At 43.3% G+C, this 13,251-nt stretch overlaps 1 long non-coding RNA gene across 1 annotated transcript; it reads right to left on the bottom strand.

The window, feature by feature from the left end:
* Window positions 1-11,615: 11,615 nt before the first annotated feature.
* Window positions 11,616-12,606, bottom strand: LOC134987105 (uncharacterized). The gene is made up of 2 exons (XR_010192837.1): window positions 12,526-12,606; window positions 11,616-11,772 (listed from the first exon to the last, which is right to left on the bottom strand). It is a non-coding gene; the product is annotated as an uncharacterized LOC134987105 (long non-coding RNA).
* Window positions 12,607-13,251: the final 645 nt, after the last annotated feature.

Genomic DNA, 13,251 nt, shown 5'->3' with positions numbered 1-13,251 from the left:
TCTGGTTAGACAGAAATCTACCTCAGGTCACTCCCGTGTCCCTGGGTCCTCTAAGCGGACTGCTTTCTCGTCACAATCCAAAAACCTCTCTGATATTTGAAGCATACGGTCCTGTCAGACACTGAATCCTGTGTTATTGATGAGGATTCTCCCTTGCAAATTGATGTCCCTGCCTTAGTGGTTGCTCTTAAGCATATACTACAAATCATTGATGATGAGGATTACACTACTGTGGCAAAGAAAACTGATAAATTGAAACAGCAGAAGCTGGTTAAAACTGTATTACCCCATTCTGACCACCTCATGGACATCAGGCGGGAACCCTGGTCTAATCCAGGGAAGAAATTCCCTGTGCCTAAATGGGCCTTGGCTTGCTATCCTCTCCCTGCAGTATTGAGTAACAAATGGGAGACTCCACCGCCAGTGGATTCTCACGTCACCGTCTCGTGGTGTTGTCCGCTCTGACTGTCACCACTGTCACCTCATGGAAGGAACCGCCAAAAAGCGTGTGAAGGGATGCCTGAAATCTATATACTTCCTTACAGAGGCTATTAATAGACCCACTATAGCTGTCTCTTTGGCTGTGAAAGGTATTGAAGCGTGGGTTCAGGCATTAGAGGAAGAGCTGCCGGAGGATATTTCTGACAATGCCAGACACTACCTGTCTCACATTACCACCGCTGCCTATTACATTTTGTTTGAGGAAGACCTAAATAAATTTGTGTCTGAATTAGCAGCTGCTATGACTGCTTTTCTCCCAACTACTAATCCTCCTGCACAGAAGGCAAAAGGCACCACTTTTCATTCCTTCTGGCCTCAAGGGAAAGCAAAGGGTCAATCATACCCTAGGCAATCTCGTGCTCCCTACACCACCAATCCCAAGGTGAAACAATCCTGGGCAGCCCGTCAGCCTGCTTCTAAACATGACAAGCCTGCTGCATGATGGAATGGGCCTCCCCATGGGGGACCCCAGGGTGGGAGGCTGACTTCTACAGTTCGCCCAGGGCTAGTTAATGACCACTTCAGACACATGGGTACTGGAAGTTGTCTCTCACGGGTACCCTGCCTCCTTCAAGATATGTCCACCACACCAGTTCTGCATTATGGCTCTCCCTTTGGATCCATTAAAGGCGCAAGCTTTACAAACGGTTGTGAGTTCGCTCCTGAGTACAGGAGTGGTTGTGCCGGTACCTCAGTCCCAGAGATACAGAGGTTACTACTCCACCCTGTTTCTGGTCCCGAAACCTAATGGGTCCTTCTGGCCTATACTCAACCTTAAATCTCTGAACAAGTTTGTGAGAGTGTCCAGGTTTCGTATGGAAACGCTGCGCTCAATTGTGCTGGCTATGGAACCCGGAGACTATATGGTATCCCTGGATATATAGGATTCATATCTGCATATTCCTATTGCCATGTCACATCAGCAGTTCCTGCAGTTTGCTATTGGCAATCTTCACTACCAATTCCAGGCTCTGCCACTTGGACTATCTTCGGCTCCTTGGCTCCAGCAATATCAGCAGTGTTCATTCCAGGCGTCCTAAACTGGAAAGCGGACTTTCTCAGTCACCAGGACGTGCACACCAGAGAGTGGAGTCTTCATCCAGAAGTCTTTCAACTCCTAGTGGACAGGTGGGGCCTACCGGACATAGACCTCATAGCGTCTCGACACAATTACAAGGTTCCAGTCATCGCTGTCAGACCAGGGATCCTCAGCAACCAGACCTCCTTGTACAGGGCCCTTGTCTCTACCCAGAATTGTCCAGACTGGCTTTGATGGCATGGCTCTTGAAGCATCACTCCTGAGGGCTAAAGGATTTTCTGAGGTGGTTATCCAAACTATGTTGAAGGCCCGCAATCCGGCCTCTGTCCGGATTTATTACAGGGTTTGGAATTCTTACTTCACTTGGTGTGCTGATAAGAATTACGATGCCTAAAGATTCAGAACTTTCAGGATTCTGGCTTTTCTGCAAAGAGGCCTAGACTTAGGTCTTCGTCTGGCCTCCCTCAAGGTTCACATATCTGCCTTGTCGGTATGGTTTCAGAGAATAATTGCGTCTATACCTGATGTTCATACTTTCACTCAGGTTTTCCTATGGATTCAGCCTCCCTATGTTCCTCCTGTGGCTTCATGGGATCTGTCTGTTGTACTGCATGCCCTGCAAGAGTCTCCTTTTAAACCTCTTGAATCGGTGGACCTTAAATGGCTCATGGCCAAGGTCCTGTTATTGCTGACCATTGCCTCTGCAAGACGGATGTCGGTCTTAGGCACCCTTTCTGATATTTCACCGTGACCGGGCGGTTTTATGAACTCGACCAGGTTATTTGCCTACGGTGGTGTCATCTTTTCACCTTAACCAAGAGATTGTGGTTCCGGCCTTTATCTCTTCAGACTTGTCTTCCAAAGAATGTTCTTTGGATGTGGTAAGGGCTCTCTGTATTTATGTGGAGAGTACTGCCTCTATCAGGAGGTCAGATACCCTTTTTGTCGTGTTTGGTTTCCACAAACATGGCTGGCCTGCGAATAAGCAAACCTTGGCCAGATGGATTAGAATGGTGACTGTACAAGTTTATGCGCAGGCTAGACTCCCAGCTCCTGCTGCTGTTAAAGCCCATTCTACTCGGTCTGTTGGACCTTCTTGGGCAGCCCGCCATGGCAAGTCCGCAGAACAATTGTGCAAGGCGGCTATTTGGTCCTCAGTGAACATGTTTCTTAGGTTCTATGCCTTTGATACCTTGGCCTCCCAGGATGCTTTCTTTGGATGTCGGACTCACTTGAGGAACTGCTTTAGGACATCCCCAATGTTTTCACTGTGGTAACCAATGTAACCTGCTGCAGAAAAGGACAGTTATGTTAGACTTATCATTGTTAACTTTCTTTCTGCGAGGTACATTGGGTTCCACAGGGCGCCCACCCTGACGAACCTAGCTTTTTTGGTTTGTATGTCATTAGCCACTGAAACCGTCTCTTGTTGTGAGAATGTGGTTATATGTAACTAACATCTGCCTTCTCTCTTGCCTGCTCCTGCATTGGACAGGTTAACGAATCTGAGCTCTCAGTGACTGGAGGCGGGGCTATAGAGGAGGCCCCTATGCATCCTGGGACAGCTAAAGCTTTAGCCTGTTGGTGCCACTCTACACCCCAATGTTTTCCCTGTGGAACCCAGTGTACCTCGTAGAATGAAAGCTAACAATGGTAAGTCTACCATAACTCATACATATATATATATATATATATATATATATATATAATACAAAAATAAACTGCGTCACCCCCCATTTTTCAAAGTAGTGTTTAGTGAGTAGATGACATTTCATCTAAGTCATATAGCGACATTTTGGTGCCACTAAAGCAGACAATAGATGTACAAACTTGAACAATGACAAGAAACTTACCTAAATAGGCATGGACCGATGTCTACAGTGGCAACCGGGTCTGGATCGCGTCATCCGTACTTCCGGTTGCGGGCGTCACTCCGGTGACGTCACTTTATAATTACCAGCTTGTTCGTGTACAACGCTGCTAGGAGACCGCACTTGGACTCTAGGATGCCTCCCCGGCCCACACTGCAGATAGAGGAACATCACATAGTACATGTGAACAAACGGCTGTTAGACACTGGTGTACTTAAACAAATTATATTATGCACATATCCTCTTGACTATATGCAAATACAGCACTGTAGCCATGTCACATGATACTGGAGCATAACATATAGCCAGCATTCCGGTCCTCTATATTTAAGACAACTGCTTATACTGTATATGTAAAAGCAGAGAAATAAAGAAAGAGAAAGTGCTTTAAGAAAGGAGGAGAAGGCGGCAGAAATAAATATGTATGGCATAGAGCCACTGTCCTCAGGAGATATAACCTTTAATTTGTGACCACAACCTGTGACTAATACACAACAATGCCCTGTTCCAGACAAACTTGCTGTGCCAGGGTGTTAAGGTTATGTGTTATGCAAGCTATGCAGCAGTCATTCATAAGAAGACAATCCAGTTGTGACACTCATTGAGAGCCACTCGGTGTACTGTATTCAGATGGTATATCCATTTACTTTCACAACGTAACAATTTTCCACTGCGGTCCCCTCCTTGCAGAGATGTCAGGATATGATCTATTAGCATATGCTTTAGTGATGATAAAGGGTGGGCAGCCTGTAGAAAGTGACGTGCCACTAGTTGGTCGGAGGTGTCACTTGAAATTGCATTACTGATCGATGAGTGGTGGAGTGTCATACATTCGCAGGCTGTTCTGATGGTCTTGCCCACGTAGTACAGGTTGCAAGGGCAGATGATGATGTATACCACATAAGTTGATAAACATGACAAGGTATGTTTGATGGTGAATACCTTGGATGAGTGTGGGTGATTGAAGGTGGTTCCAGTGATCATGTGTGAACAGGTGGTACACCGAGGGCATCTTTAACATCCTGAAGGTTTTCGTTAAGAAATTAATAGATGGGCTCTATATTTAAGACAACTGCTTATATATGTAAAAGCAGAGAAATAAAGAAAGAGGAAGTGCTTTAAGAAAGAAGGCGAACAAGGGCAGATGATGATGTATACCACATAAGTTGATAAACATGACAAGATATGTTTGATGGTAAATACCTTGGATGAGTGTGGGTGATTGAAGGTGGTTCCAGTGACCATGTGTGAACAGGTGGTACACCGAGGGCATCTATAACATCCTGGAGGTTTCGTTAAGAAATGAATAGATGGGCTAGGTTTATCAAACCAGGTGATGTCTGTATGGACAACCATGGCCCTCATTCCGACCCGATAACACGCTGAACTTCTTCACAGCGATGTGATCGGGTCTGGAATGTGCATGCGCAGAGTGCGCATTGCGCACGCGTGTCGTTGCCTGGCAACATCCGTCACCGGGCAACGACGCTAACAGCGAAGAAAGCTCTCGCAGCGGCGACCGCAAGAAGATTGACAGCAGGAAGCCGTTTTCGGGGAGTGGTAAGAAAAACGCAGGCGTGTCCAGGCGAATGGAGGGCGAATGTCTGACTTCAAAGCCGTGACCATCATTGCTGCACCCGTCGCACAGGGTAAGTATGTCCAGGGCTGGTCTTGTTTTGTGTGAAACTTTTTTAGCATAGCAGGGCTGCACATGCGATCGCAGTCCTGCTATGCTAAAATACACTCCCCCATAGGCGGAGATTAGTTGATCGGACTAGTAGCAAAAAGTTGCTTGGTGCGATCAACTCAGAATGAGGGCCCATGTCCCTAATATTTTGGCCCCTGGTGTAACAATCCATCGTTTTTTTCTTTCTGAAACACTGGAGATCCTTGTCAGAGGCCACTATCGGCCATGGTGTCACAACTGGATTGTCTTCTTATGAATGACTGCTGCATAGCTTGCATAACACATAACCTTAACACCGTGGCACAGCAAGTTTGTCTGGAACAGGGCATTGTTGTGTATTAGTCACAGGCTGTGGTCACAAATTAAAGGTTATCTCTCCAGTGGACAGTGGCTCTAGGACATACATATTTATTTCTGCCGCCTTCTCCTCCTTTCTTAAAGCACTTTCTCTTTCTTTATTTGTCTGCTTTTACATATATAAGCAGTTGTCTTAAATATAGAGGACCGGAATACTGGCTATATGTTATGCTCCAGTATCATGTGACATGGCTACAGTGCTGTATTTGCATATAGTCAAGAGGATATGTGCATAATATAATTTGTTTAAGTACACCAGTGTCTAACAGCCGTTTGTTCTCATGTACTATGTGATGTTCCTCTATCTGCAGTGTGGGCCAGGGAGGCATCCTAGCATCCAAGTGCGGTCTCCTAGCAGCGCTGTACACGTTGCTATGAACAAGCTGGTAACTATGGATTGACGTCACTGGAAGACGCGATCCAGAACCGGCTCCTGCTGTAGACATCTGTCCATGCCTATTTAGGTAAGTTTATTGTCATTGTTCAAGTTCGTACATCTATTGTCTGCCTTGAAAAAGGTGCTTTAGTGGCACTGAAGCGTCGCTATATGACTTAGATGAAATGTCATCTTCTCACTAAACACTACTTTGAAAAATTGGGAGTGCTGCAGTTCATTTTTGTATACTGCTTGCTGAGGGCACCCTACACCTAATATAACAAGCCACGAGTGCTAGTTCATCACAAATGAACTATATATATATATATATATATATATATATATATATATATATATGTGTGTGTGTGTGTGTACATATATTGCGCACCAGAACACATATATAAGTAGATAGATAGCTAGATAGATATGTATATATATATATATATATATATATATAAATTGTGAAGGTGCAGCACCACATATGATTGTAGAATCAAAAATACATTAAAAACACTCCCTTTAACAATAAGGGTGTCAGCAGGCCCCTAAAAATTCAGCATGGGTAAGATGCTGAGAACATCTTATTGAGAAAGGAGGGGGTAGCGGTATCAGCAACCAATGGTGTAATATGGTGTAATAGCTATATTTAAAAAAGAAATTATATCTGGATTTTTATAAAAAAACTTTTTGTGAACTATAGGATAAATATAACATTTATTATGGACAGGATATAATGTGATAAATGCAGTTTTTTATATATATATGTAGTCAAAAATATATATAGATGAAAAAGATAAAATATATATGTAGACAAAGGATTAAAAAAGTTTTTTTTTTAAATGAAAAATGAAGGAGGTTTTGTTTATCTTTAGTATAGGAGGTCAAGGAGGTGTGTCCAACGCATTTTGTCCATGTGACATCTTCAAGGTTCAAGGTGAGTTGTATTGTTCCAACAGACCAATTAGTTCTGCCTGATCACCTTTCCATAAAACAAATAAGTCATCTATATAACGAAAGGTGATCAGGCAGTACTAATTGGTCTGTTGGAACAATACAACTCAGATATAGGACCTATCAAATTTACTTTTACTTTGAGTCAGACTGAAATTGATTTCTTAGATGTTAAGATCAAAATCAATGAAGAGTCACTAAGTACATCAATATTCACTAAGCCAACTGACTGTAATCAACTACTACATGCCCATAGTTGCTACCCTCCCTCTTTAAAAGAGGTTTACCAAACTCTCAGATGGTTCGTATCAGGAGAGTGATTAGCAACTCAGATATGGCTTCTAGACACATGGATAATTTGATTAACAAGCTGTTGTACAGAGGGTACTCTAAAACCCTACTGGTAGCAGCTAAACTTAAGGCCATAGCTCTGGATAGAGAGGTTATCCTCAAGAAAAAAAATCATGCCAGATAATCAGCAACATAGGTTTCCCTGGGTCAACAAATTTAATACACAGTCAGAAGCTATTGCAAAAGTAGCCAAGTAGCATTGGCCTATCATTGAAACAGACAATTACATCTGTCTGGCTCGAGCCTTATGCCATATTATTCCAGAGGGAGGAACCTCAGAGACTATCTGGTTAAAACCAATGTGTCCCAGATGAATTTGGAGAAAAATCAGCCAATTAGACTTTTTTTGTCAGGTCATGACAAAAAATTAGGTTGTACAAAAATGTTCCTGTGTAACTTGTCAATACTTACTTGCCGGAGATTATTTTAATCATCCCCAAACTGGCACAAAAAACATGATCAAACGTCAGTTAACCTGTAATACAACGCATGTAGTGTATCAAATTTTATGCACATGCGGCCTCTGTTATATCGGTAAAACTGAAAGAAAGTTTAAAGAACGTATGACTTGTCACCGTTCAGCCATTCGCAGTGCCTTGGAGACCGGCAATAGTGATCAGCTGGTCGCAAGGCACTTTGCACTGATGAAACATCTGATTAACAGTATACGCTACAGAATGATCAACCATGTTCCTCTGGATATTAGGGGTGGAGATCGTGCATCCAAACTGCTTCAACTTGAATCAAGATGGATTGCTAAATTAGATGTAATACAACCTAAAGGGTTAAATGAGTATCTCTCCTATTCGCGTTCCTTGAAATAAATGTAGTGCCTTTGGTGGGTTTGACTGCTACAATGTTTATATTATCTTGGATGTTATTGTTGCAAAGTAATTATGTAATGTGACTAGTTATTATGCTGCCTATATATGCTGTTACAGAAACTGTCCTCGCGGCTTGTATATTCTTGTTTCCACGGTGATGGGATACTTTCACTTAGTGCAGTCTCAGCACTATTACGTCATGTCCGCAGCTGCCTGGCGGGTGAGCGTCTCGGGGCGTGTAAATGGAATTCCAAGTGTGTGTTGTATATAAAAGGTATGTAATATGCTTTTTTATTTATTAAAGCCTGACGACAGTGGCGCAGACCACTGAAACATTGTATATACATATATGTATCTATATACAAGATCTATTTCGCAGGAAAATCTGACTAGTTATCAATCTCTAATCAGATAGGTTAGACAAATACAACACGCTATGATTATTACACATGATGTGAGTTGATATGTATCATAGAGTCACTGGTCATGTTACTTGCAACCTTTCGGTGTTAGGTTAAGTAGCCATGGATTGGCACTACTGTCTTTGTAAAATTTGTTCTGCTGAGCAATAACAGACATCCACGTGAGCAAAGCCACAGGAAAACGCGAGTGTTTAGTAAGACAGTTGTTTTTTAATCTAAATATTATGTACTATTTATGTTCCATATGTTTATTTATTTTTTTTATTTTCAAATATTTAATTTCATAATTTTTTCCAGTTATTACTAGGAGTGAACATCCCCAGAAGGGATGAGAGTATAGCAGAGCCGTAGCTAGACATTTTTTTGTGCCCTGTGCAAGAAAGAGCATTGACAACCCCCACATTTTAAATACAAAGGTGCGCACCAAAAATGTGCATCCAGAAAAAGGGCGGTGGTCTCATGGGAAAGGGGCATGGTCACACAATTGAACCTCCAATTCATATTACTGTAGTGCAACATAATAATGCCCCTTAAACATTATGCCACACAGTAATGCCCCCTCTTCCATAGGGTAAGTCACAGTGACAGCATTCACTCCACCGCCAATCTCTCACTGTCACTCACTGACTACTGGTCCTGGCCATCTGTCTTCCCTGTCTGTGAAACCAGATACCACTCTGATGCCCCAGCCACCCAACAACGCCTCTGCACTTCGGAGTGCTGAGAAGGAGTCACTGCACACACAGCTAGTTACAACATCCTAGTGGGTGCCAGGTAAATAGACATTGCGATGGTGACCGGTTCCGCCCCCAGAGCATACTTTGCTCTGTGCAGCGGCACCGGTCACACTTCCCTAGTTACTGACCTGGAGTGTACCATGTATAGCATATGCAGTCTGGCACAGTGGTCAGATTAAGAGAGAGTGGCCTGTATGCAGCCTTTACGTGGCCCGTTTCTTCTGTCAATAGCGCAAATGTGAGTACACTGTGGAAATACAGTCTACTGTGCATGCAGGGGTCTCCAGGTCATGGCACCAATACATGCGTCCAAAGAGTTCTGTACTGGGCATGGATTATTATTATTATTATTATTATTATTACCAGTTATTTAAATAGTGCACACATATTCCGCAGCGCTTTACAGAGAATACTTGGCCAGTCACTGCCCCAGTGGAGCTTACAATGGTGGTCATTCCGAGTTGTTCGCTCGCTAGCAGTTTTTAGCAGCCATGCAAATGCTATGCCGCCTCCCACACCACTGGGAGTGTATTTTAGCTTAGCAGAAGTGCGAACGAAAGGATCGCAGAGCGGCTACAAAGTTTTTTTGTGCAGTTTTAGAGTAGCTCAAAACCTACTCAGCGCTTGTGATCACTTCAGACCGTTTAGTTCCTGTTTTGACATCACAAACACGCCCTGCGTTTGCCCAGCCACACCTGCGTTTTTATGACCACTCCCCGAAAACGGTCAGTTGACACCCAGAAACGCCCACTTCATGTCAATCACTCTGCGGCTACCAGTGCGATTGAAAAGCTTTGCTAGACCCTGTGTGAAACTACATAATTCGTTGTAACAGTACATCGCGTGTGCGCATTGCACCGCATACGCATGCGCATAACTGCCGTTTTTTAGACTCATCGCTGCACAGCGAATTAATGCAGCTAGCGATCAACTCGGAATGACCACCAATATTCCCTATCACATGTACACACACACACATTCACGCTAGAGTTAATTTTGTTGGGATCCAATTCATTTTTGGATTGCAATGCGCAGTATTATGCAATGCTCAGTACATGCAAATCTCCAGGAAAATGGTGGCCATGCAATTTCTAACATGATACTGGACCACGGATACTGGACTCTGGAGAGGTAAGCATACTACATGGATGCAGGATGTGTAGTAAGGGCCCCGATAGACCCTTGGGCCTGCGTACACTGCACATCCTCACCCATTATAGATACACCACAAGTTTGACATACAAAGGAAGATAGGCAAACTGCAAAATGGCAAAAATATTTATTACAAGTTTTATGGCCTTTGTAAGTAATAATTTACAATTACAAATAGGCGAGTCTCCCTTGCATCTGAGAAATTACATCTTAGCCATTGATAAATTACAGTCCTATCTGAATTCTGGTTTTAAAATTGCTTCATTTTCTTAAGTCGCAGTCAATGAACCTCATCATTAATACATTTATCTCTGTATCCTAGAGGATCAATGTTAGTGTGACCCATAAAAATCAATGATAATAATGTAGTAGATTGTATTAAATGCGTTTCTGTTGCTGTTCTATTGCCATAACATGTTGACAGACATGGTGAATAATGCAATCGTTAAGGTGCGATCCTCTGTATTATAACTTCATACATACATACAAAGAAGGTTTCCGACCTTCCCCACATCTCCTACATGGTAACTTGTGCTAGAGCTATCGATGTAACACATCTTAATCACCATGCAATCAAGACTGTAATTGTCTTCACAACAATCTTTTGCTTTCTAATGGAATCCTGGGAAATGTGTTTTCAAAGGCTTTGCGATAAACATAATATGAATAAATGCATTAGATAGATAGATAGATAGATAGATAGATAGATAGATAGATAGATAGATAGATAGATAGATAGATAGATATTATAAATATTGCCTTGGTTTGTTCATTTTAGAACTCAAATGTTTTTAGTACTGAATAGAACATTAAACAAATATATTAAAGGAATACTAGCCAGCTAAAGGGGAGGGTGGGTACAATAGGTATCTATGTAGAAAAGCTGGTGCAATAGCTAGCAACCAATAATAAAACACTAGAATGAGTTGGCAAGTTGGGACTACCCCTGATCTGTCTTCATTAGTACAATCACACAAGTTCCTATCTTCCACAAGATCAGATTCAGAACAGTAAAATCCTGGATTATTGTTATCAACATTCCAATGATCTGATTGGCTAATAATCTGGAGACTTTGAGAATAAGCTAATGTGACAATAAGGAGAATATTTACTACAGTGTGGGTTTTCAAAGGTGGAGGTGTTGCCCATAGCAACCAATCAAATTCTGTCTAACTTCTGAAAGGGAGGGATAGGGAAAAAGAGGCAGAGGGTGGGAGAGAGAGGGAGGAAGGTAGAGAGTGGGGGGCAAGAGAGGGAAGGATGGAGAGAAAGGTGGAGGAAGAGCAAGATGCAGAGAGAAGGGAAAGGAATAGAGAGTGAGAATGCATGTATGATGTGAGTTAACAACTAACCATCACTGAGTAACCGATCCATGCAGAGCACACAGCCTACACAGTAGGGGCCAAGCACGTGCCCAGTGAGTGATGCAGGAGACCAGGAACAGGCAGTCCAAGTCCTCTCAACTGGTTTTAGCACTGGGGCCGGTCACTAGATCGCTGGAGCCCTGGCAACAAGCAATGTTAGAGAGAGGAGGAGGTAAAAGGATGGGAGGAAATGGGAGGGGCAGGACCAGCAAGACTTTCTCCTCCTGTTTTGTTATGGCCCGCAGCCGGCTACCGCAGCAGTGTACTGTTATGAGTCAGTGTGACTCATTATCAGTACTGCTGTCAATGCGGATCCTTTCATTGCGGCGGCCTCCAGTGCATTGCACCGGCTGCACCGCCGCTAGTTCCATCACAGGTGCTGCTCTCAGTTTATAAAGAAAAGGGCCCGCGTGCTCCCCCTTTGATCTGTCGGTGCAGGCAGATAAAATGTGTGACAAAAATGGTCACCAGACAAATTGGTTAAATCCATTTGAGTGAATCAATTTGTCTGAATGACTGTTTTTGACAGTTTTCTGGCATTTTGGAGCAAATGGTCAGTTGTCACTTGGTCCCATAGATTACCAGATTTTCCATCCAACCAGCCAGATTGGACAATAAATCTTTAGGTGTATGGCCATGTTAATTCTGTGTGTGACATGCAAAGACACACCTCTCCAGTCGCTTGCTCCGAGTCTCCTGCTGCCTGTCAGTGGTAAACACCTCCCTCATTCCGGTTGCTTTGATCCAGAGGGTTGTCTCTTTGGCTGCCACCTACTAATTGCCTTCTAAGGCATAAAGGATGCCTCTCAGCACCTGCCGCCAAGAAATAGAAGCCGAGGGAAAGTACTGCTGGTCTGTCCTCCAACAAAGCACCATCGCTTACCTTCACTCACCGGGAAATGTTGAGACTCATGTTCCTCTGCAAAGCAGGACTGCTCCCTTAGAAAGTTACCTCAGACTGCATATTGGCCGTTGGGGAGGGCTGCTATTTATAGACTCTGACTGACTTAACTGTCCACCTCAGCCAGATGCTGCTAGTTCTAGCAGTTTCTATGTCATGTGACCTGCTGCTGGCTCATCCTTCCATTACTCACTCCTCAACACAATAAATACACAACATCAATATGAATATTACCACTATATATGTGTAAATTCATGCATATCTTTACTTGTATATATATTTCTCTTAGAACCCGACATGGGTAGGTACACTCAGTGTGTGGAGTACCACAGCTCAAGTATGGATATCCTTAAAACCTGTACTGTTAGTGTGCCTTGAGGACAGTAGTTAAACAAAGTGTCCAGTTTTGGTGAATACGGTATGTCCCTTCTGTGCCCTCAGTTTCCTGTTTTTAGCTGACAGGATTGGACATTGCTGACACTGATGTGCTCTTCTGCTCCATCAGCCCTTTGACTGCAGTGTTTGTCATGCTATGCATTCAGGCATGTTCTCCTAATACTTCTCTACCATCCACAAAAATTGGGTGCCACTCTGGCTGCTCACAAAAGTCGGCAAGTCTCCCAGAGTTGGACGCCACCTTTCCCAGCTGACCAAGTGTCCATTTACAGAAGGAATTAGGAGGAACAGATGATGCAATGTGAGCTGAATCACGTCATCC

Source organism: Pseudophryne corroboree, chromosome 2, assembly GCF_028390025.1.
Source record: "Pseudophryne corroboree isolate aPseCor3 chromosome 2, aPseCor3.hap2, whole genome shotgun sequence".
NCBI classification, from domain to species: domain Eukaryota; kingdom Metazoa; phylum Chordata; class Amphibia; order Anura; family Myobatrachidae; genus Pseudophryne; species Pseudophryne corroboree.
This window is presented reverse-complemented; position numbering and strand designations above follow the sequence as displayed.